This window comes from Neovison vison, chromosome 4 (assembly GCF_020171115.1).
Source record: "Neovison vison isolate M4711 chromosome 4, ASM_NN_V1, whole genome shotgun sequence".
NCBI classification, from domain to species: Eukaryota; Metazoa; Chordata; class Mammalia; order Carnivora; family Mustelidae; genus Neogale; species Neogale vison.
In genome coordinates this window covers 226,730,159-226,736,551 of record NC_058094.1, presented here as the reverse complement: position 1 = coordinate 226,736,551, position 6,393 = coordinate 226,730,159, and the positions used below count along the sequence as shown (strand labels likewise).

Here is a 6,393-nt window from a genome sequence, read left to right as displayed (position 1 = left end):
TTACTAGAAGTCGTATAACTCCCTTAACTTCTCTGGATCTCAGTTCTTGCCTCTGTAAAGTGAGAGGGTAGACCCATCTCTAGAACAATTAATGATTTTTTTTTTAAAGATTTTATTTATTTATTTGACAGAGAGAGAGATCACAAGTAGGCAGAGAGGCAGGCAGAGAGAGAGGAGGAAGCAGGCTCCCCGCTGAGCTGAGAGCTTGTCCCCGATGTGGGACTCGATCCCAGGACCCTGAGATCATGACCTGAGCCGAAGGCAGCGGCTTAACCCACTGAGCCACCCAGGCGCCCCTAGAACAATTAATGATTTATGAAATCCTCAAATGTCCTTGTCTCTTTTCTACAGATTGCACTTGTCAATTGACAGATGAGAAAATATCGCATGTCACCCTTGCGGCAAAACAAACCAACGCAAAGTATTTACTTCTATTTATACTTCAGTTATGATTAAATTGTTGATTGAAGTCAGGGTTGCAAAGGCTCAAGGTACTGTATCAAAACTTACAGCATTTTTAAAAACATAATCTGGAAATACCACATGAACATCTGGATTTCCAGCTTTCCGAGAAAATGGAAAGATCAGGCATTACTTGTTTCCCATTCTGAAGTGGAAATAAGGACCCAGAGGTAAAAAGCTGGGACCCTCCCAGGTCCATTGTGGCTCCCGCCACTTCCTGAGACCCCCCAGCACTGAGGCCACTTCACTCCCTTACCCAGTCTGCCCATCCTTAGAGTTATGTGAACTATTAACAATATTAACAATATGCTACTGTACAGGCTGCCCTTGGATTTATATTACAGAATTTCAACATGTCAGTAAGGTCAGGGATCCAACCGACATGAAATTAGAAAGAACCTCCCATCTGAGCATTTCTCTGAGTACGGTCACAGGAGCACCATCTGGAAAACCTTGTAGGGTGGGGAGCTTCTGCTAGAGCATTCGTTCTTGCATTTTGAGACTCTCTGGAAATTAGCCCAGGAATATGCATTTTAAATGAGTTCCCCAGGTGATCCTTAGCGTTACTCAATTTTGAGCACCCCTGTCCTCGTAAAGCAAGTAACTAGTTTTGACTACTAAAGGAAAAGCAGAAAAAGAATCCGTTAATGTGTAAACTGTTTTCCCTGCAGTGGTTCTCTGACAGAGAACATAGAAGTCTGAACACAATTCCGAGGAGAAGGACATTGCTCCCAGCTGGAAAGATGAGGGGCGGCCCTTCATGAATGCCTGGGAGGCAGACATGTGCAGTATAGAAGAAAGGGAGCAGAGACTGTGTGTGCAAAGGCACAGAGGCAGGAAGAGTGGGGGCAAATAGGAGGAAGGGCAAGCAAGTTTGTCCGGGCTGTCGTAACGTTTCTTGGGGGGGGGGGTATAAACCTGGCGGAGAGAGCTAGCACCTGGCCATAGGCGTGCATAACCAGGACCGAGGCACATGGCCGCTGGGAGGGTTTTGAAATGAGGGTTCATAGGATCAGAACCAGACAAGAGGGAGAATCTGTCTGGCATGAGTAGAAGGGGAGAAAACGAGAGGCCAAGAGGTGCTTTAATGGTGCTTAAGCCAAGGGGAGAACACAGGGTCAGAAAGGAGGCAACAGATCCCCGAGGTATTTTAGGGGTAAGTCATAGACCAGCCCTGTGACTACGAGCTTGCATCCGGAAGAGGCCGAGATGCCCCAAGGCCTGGAGAAGTGGTTCTCAACCTTGGCTGCAAGACTGAATCACCTAAGGAGCTTTTAAACTGGGGAAGGCTGGCTCTCACCCTCAAGATTCCAGGTGAGGCCCATGCATGCTTCTGTGACTCCCCCCATGCCATTCCAGCATGCAGCTGAGCTGAGACAGACCTACCGAGAGCCAAGGTAACCAGAGTGTCCAATGTCCAAGCATGAAGAGAAACAGGGAGCACAGGAGAAATGAGTTTGCAAGGAAGCATAAAGTCTTCTGGGCCCAGTCAGTCCAGGGAGCCTGGAAGGTGGAACTTCCAGATGGACATGCCCAGTAGGTAACGGAAATACAGACCAGGAGTGGTCGAGGTTAACTGAGAAATGTAGATTGAAGAACTCACCATGTAGAGGCGACAGTTGAAAATAGCTGCTCCAGGGGCGACTGGGGGGCTCAGTGGGTTAAAGCCTCTGCCTTCCGCTCGGGTCATGGTCCCGGGGTCCTGGGATGGAGCCCCGCATCGGGCTCGCTGCTCCGCGGGGAGCCTGCTTCCTCCTCTCTCTCTCTGCCTGCCTTTCTGCCTACTTATGGTATCTGTCTGTCAAATAAATAAATAAAATCTTAAAAAAAAAAGAAGAAGAAAATAGCTGCTCTGAGTCGTGTTTGAAAACAGGGTGGGTTGGGGCGCCTGGGGGGCTCGGTGGGTTAGGCCTCTGCCTTCGCCTTGGGTCATGATCTCAGGGTCCTGGGATCGAGTCCCGCATCGGGTTCTCTGCTTGGCAGGGAGCCTGCTTCCTCCTTTCTCTCTGCCTGCCTCTCTGCCTGCTTGGTCTCTCTCTCTGTCAAATAAATAAATAAATAAATCTTTTAAAAAAAAAAAAAAAAAAAAAAAGAAAGGCCATTTTGGAGTGCCTGGGTGGCTAAGGGTCTGTCTTTGGCTCAGGTCATGATCTGGGGGTCCTGGGATCGAGTCTTGAGTCAGGATCCCTGCTCGGGGGGAGCCTGCTTCTCTCTCCCCCTCTATGCTCTCTCTCTTTCTCTGACTCTCTCTCAAATAAATAAATTAAAAATCTTTAAAAAAAAAATAAAAGAAAGTAGGCCATTTTAATGTTTAACACTTGAACTTCCTCCCTCCCTCCAATCTTCCTTCCTTAATTTACTTCTCTCTCACTTTGAGAATTTGTATACTTATGTTAGGAAAAGTAGAATATAGGAAGTGGCCAGTTATACGTCTACATAATTAAACTCCCAACTTGGACCTCTTTGACATCTGTCCTGGATTGGCTTTACCAAAATATTACACCATCCCTCAAAAACAAAACAAAACAAAACCAAAAAACCACACTTTTCTGAAGATGTGGGGTTGACTACAGAGATTGCTAGGTACATTGACCAGGAAAGGCTAGGGCACCGGGAATGAATTAACCACTCAGAAAAAAATAGGAAAAAGAAACTCAACAGGTTATTGGGTTTGACCTTGCAGATCAGAATTCGCTTGTATTTGAAAAGACACCGGCCTGGGAGTGGTCTGTGGGCTTTGAGTCAGCTTACCAGCCCTAGTTGAACAAGCCTCCACTTGGTTCCTCCTGGCTAACTTTCCCATTGCTGTGTTGGAGGATGTGGGCAGACTCGGCTGTCGTCACTTTTCCAAAGTGATTTCTTCATGGGCAATCACCTTTATTATTTTTCTGGTAGGGCAGTTTCTGAAGAGAGCAGGTTCTGAAGGGAGGGCGCCATCTTTGGCGAGGGAGAAGGAGCTCTACTTGCCCCCACCTTCCCCTCCAAGGGTGGGGAGGAGACTTTTGGCGCGCTGAGGTACTAAGAACTAAGAGCCAGTTCTGCCCGTGTAATGACTGAGAGCGAAGCCGATCACGGCTGGTAAAAGACTGGTCAGTTTTGCCAAAGGCTGACCTGGGTACAGTCATGAAAAGCACCACAAAAGGTGCAGCATCTCATCCACTTCTGTCATCCAAAGGGACATTGGTGCCCTTTCTCTGGACCCAGGTCACAAAGTCAAGATTTCAGTGGTGCCCCACATTGAGGTAGATTTCTATTCCATGTGTCAACTACACGTCAATAAACTTTTTTTGGTTAAAGCGTAGATTTCATGTTCAATATTTTTAACAGACATGCATACACACACACATACATACATGCACAGGGAGGCAGAGGGGAAACTTTTGGAGGTGATGGATACCTTGCTTATGGTGATGGTTTCACAGGCATACGCATGTGTCCAAACTCAAATTATATGCATTAAATATATAAAATTTTGTACATCAACTATATCCCCTTAAATCCACGTTTTTTTAATTGCTATGAGATTTTAAAACTCCCTTAATCTTGTTTCAGCCTCCTGAACCCCAGCGGAGAGAAGCCTGTCCGGCAGGCACCCGTGCGCACTCACCTTACCAGCAGACAGCTGAAGTGTGGAAAGTGGTAAGTGATTAGCCGAGGGCACACAACTGGTCATAGTAGAATCCCAGATGGAGAGTACGTTTTCTCGGTCCAAGCTCTGAACCCTTCCCATGGTGACAGTCATACGCTCTGCTTGTTCACCATCAACTATTAACAAGTGGAACCTGTGACCAGACTTTGAGCAGATTTTCTTTTCTATCCAGTTTGAGCCTGTTTTTAATGACAGAGAACCAATTCAAACCGAGAATTTGGACCACTTCATGCTGACGTAACCTTGGCTTCCTGAAGCAGTAGGTTAATAGCTTGACCTATGTTACAAATAACTTGCTAGTCTTTAAAAAATAAAAAGATTTATCCACTTACTTTAGAGGGAGATAGAGTATGAGCAGGGGGAGGGGCAGAGAGAGAGGGAGACAAACAGACTCTCTGCTGAGCAGGGATCCCAACACAGGGCTCGCTCCCAGGACCCTGAGATCATGACCTAATCTGAAACCAGGAGTCGGATGCTTAACTGACTGAGACACCCAAGCATCCCTAAAATAAATAAATCTTAAAAAAAAATAAAAATAAGAAAAACAAACATGCTGTGACACCCAGAGAAAGGAAGCTTATTGTAGCCTGGGGGTAACTGGGTGTCATTTCTTCAGAAAATAGGTAATGAGAGGTAATGAAGACCCGGAAAATGAACAGGAGACAGGTGTGTAGACTGGTCACTGGAACCAGTCAGCTTGGGCTGCCATACCATACACTGGGTGACTTACCCACCAGACATTTCCTCACAGCTGTGGAGTCTGGGGAGTCTGGGATCAGGTGCTGACTGACCAGGCATCAGGTGACAGCTGACTTCCTGGCTTTCAAAAGGCTGCCATCTTGCGTGTCCCATCATGTCAGGGGAGAGCAAGCTTTCTGGTGTCTCTTACAAAGGACACTAATTCTACAAGATCAGGGCTCCGCTTTATGACCTTGTTCAGCTTTGGTCACGTCCCAAAGGCTCCAGCTGCAGACACGGGCTCGTTGGCGCTTAGGGCTTCAACCTACGAATCTGGGGGCAAGGGGCACATAACTCAGTCCATTGACTCCTTTGAGCTTTCTGAGCCTCAGGGATTCCCAAAAATTAATTCCCAGGAAGCCTAAGTAAAAAGAAGTACAGTGGGAAAGAAAGTCAAAGTTGACTCAATGTCATTCGTTCACGTTGATTGATTTCCTTTGTGTTTATACTAACCGATATGGATGCCAAGCGGTTTTCTTGTTTTTAAGGGTTTGCTTTAGTCCAACTAAGCAATTTAATATTGAAACAAGGAAGAGATTGTTGCTTGCACACGCAGGTTTTTTTCTACTGAAGCAAAATATGATGATATTATTTATTCATCATATGTACCCTCACCTTTTCCAAAGGGACGGGAGCCTGCTGCAGAATGAAATAGAGTTCTCTGGCTCAAGTTCAGAATTCTCCGACTGTAGAGAAAGCCAAGGCAGATTGAGATTTGTATTGTCGTTGTTTGCTAACGCTATACTTGTCCTCATTTTTTAGATCACCTTCCAACGACTATCCCATAGAGGCAAGGAAAGAAATACCTGAGGATTCATACCATTCTTTACATTTGGGCATTCAGACATTGGTTCTTCAAATGCAATTGTTGGCTGCTGATATAAATTTACTTTCTAATAGATCTCCCCAGGCCAGCATGATGGAATTCATGTATCTAAATAAAAGGAGAGTCGCAAAAAGCTCATTTAGGCGATTTAACAGATCTTCTATTCTCTTAATCTTCTTCAGTTCTGATAATCTTTACATAAATTTTCATGACACTGCTAGAAAAAGTCCCAATCTAGAGGTAAGCCTTAAGATGGTTTTCTTCTCAGGCAAAAAGTAAATAGAGCCAAATGGCCAAAAGTTTCTGGAAACATAGCTAACTACGCTTTTTTTTTTTTTTTAAGATTTTATTTATTTATTTGACAGACAGAGATCACAAGTAGGCAGAGAGGCAGGCAGAGAGAGAGGAGGAAGCAGGCTCCCTGCCGAGCAGAGCCCGATGCGGGACTCGATCCCAGGACCCCGAGATCATGACCTGAGCCGAAGGCAGTGGCTTAACCCACTGAGCCACCCAGGTGCCCCAAACATAGCTAACTACGCTTTTACCCGTTCTATTGTACCCTCTTGAAAGCTGTCTGCCTGTCCGGTCACAGTACATCTCTCACAAGTAACCCAGCAACTGAATGTCCATCCCAAGTGTCTTGATCAACATTCTTTTTTTGTTTTTTTTTAAGATTTATTTATTTTAGAGAGAGCAAATGCACAGGGTGGGGGGAAAG

At 45.6% G+C, this 6,393-nt stretch overlaps 1 long non-coding RNA gene across 1 annotated transcript; it reads right to left on the bottom strand.

The window, feature by feature from the left end:
- Positions 1-2,224: 2,224 nt before the first annotated feature.
- On the bottom strand, positions 2,225-5,727 carry LOC122905223. Its single transcript, XR_006384334.1, has 4 exons — positions 5,656-5,727; positions 4,842-5,535; positions 4,070-4,290; positions 2,225-2,260 (listed from the first exon to the last, which is right to left on the bottom strand). It is a non-coding gene; the product is annotated as an uncharacterized LOC122905223 (long non-coding RNA).
- Between the last annotated feature and the right edge of the window lie 666 nt (positions 5,728-6,393).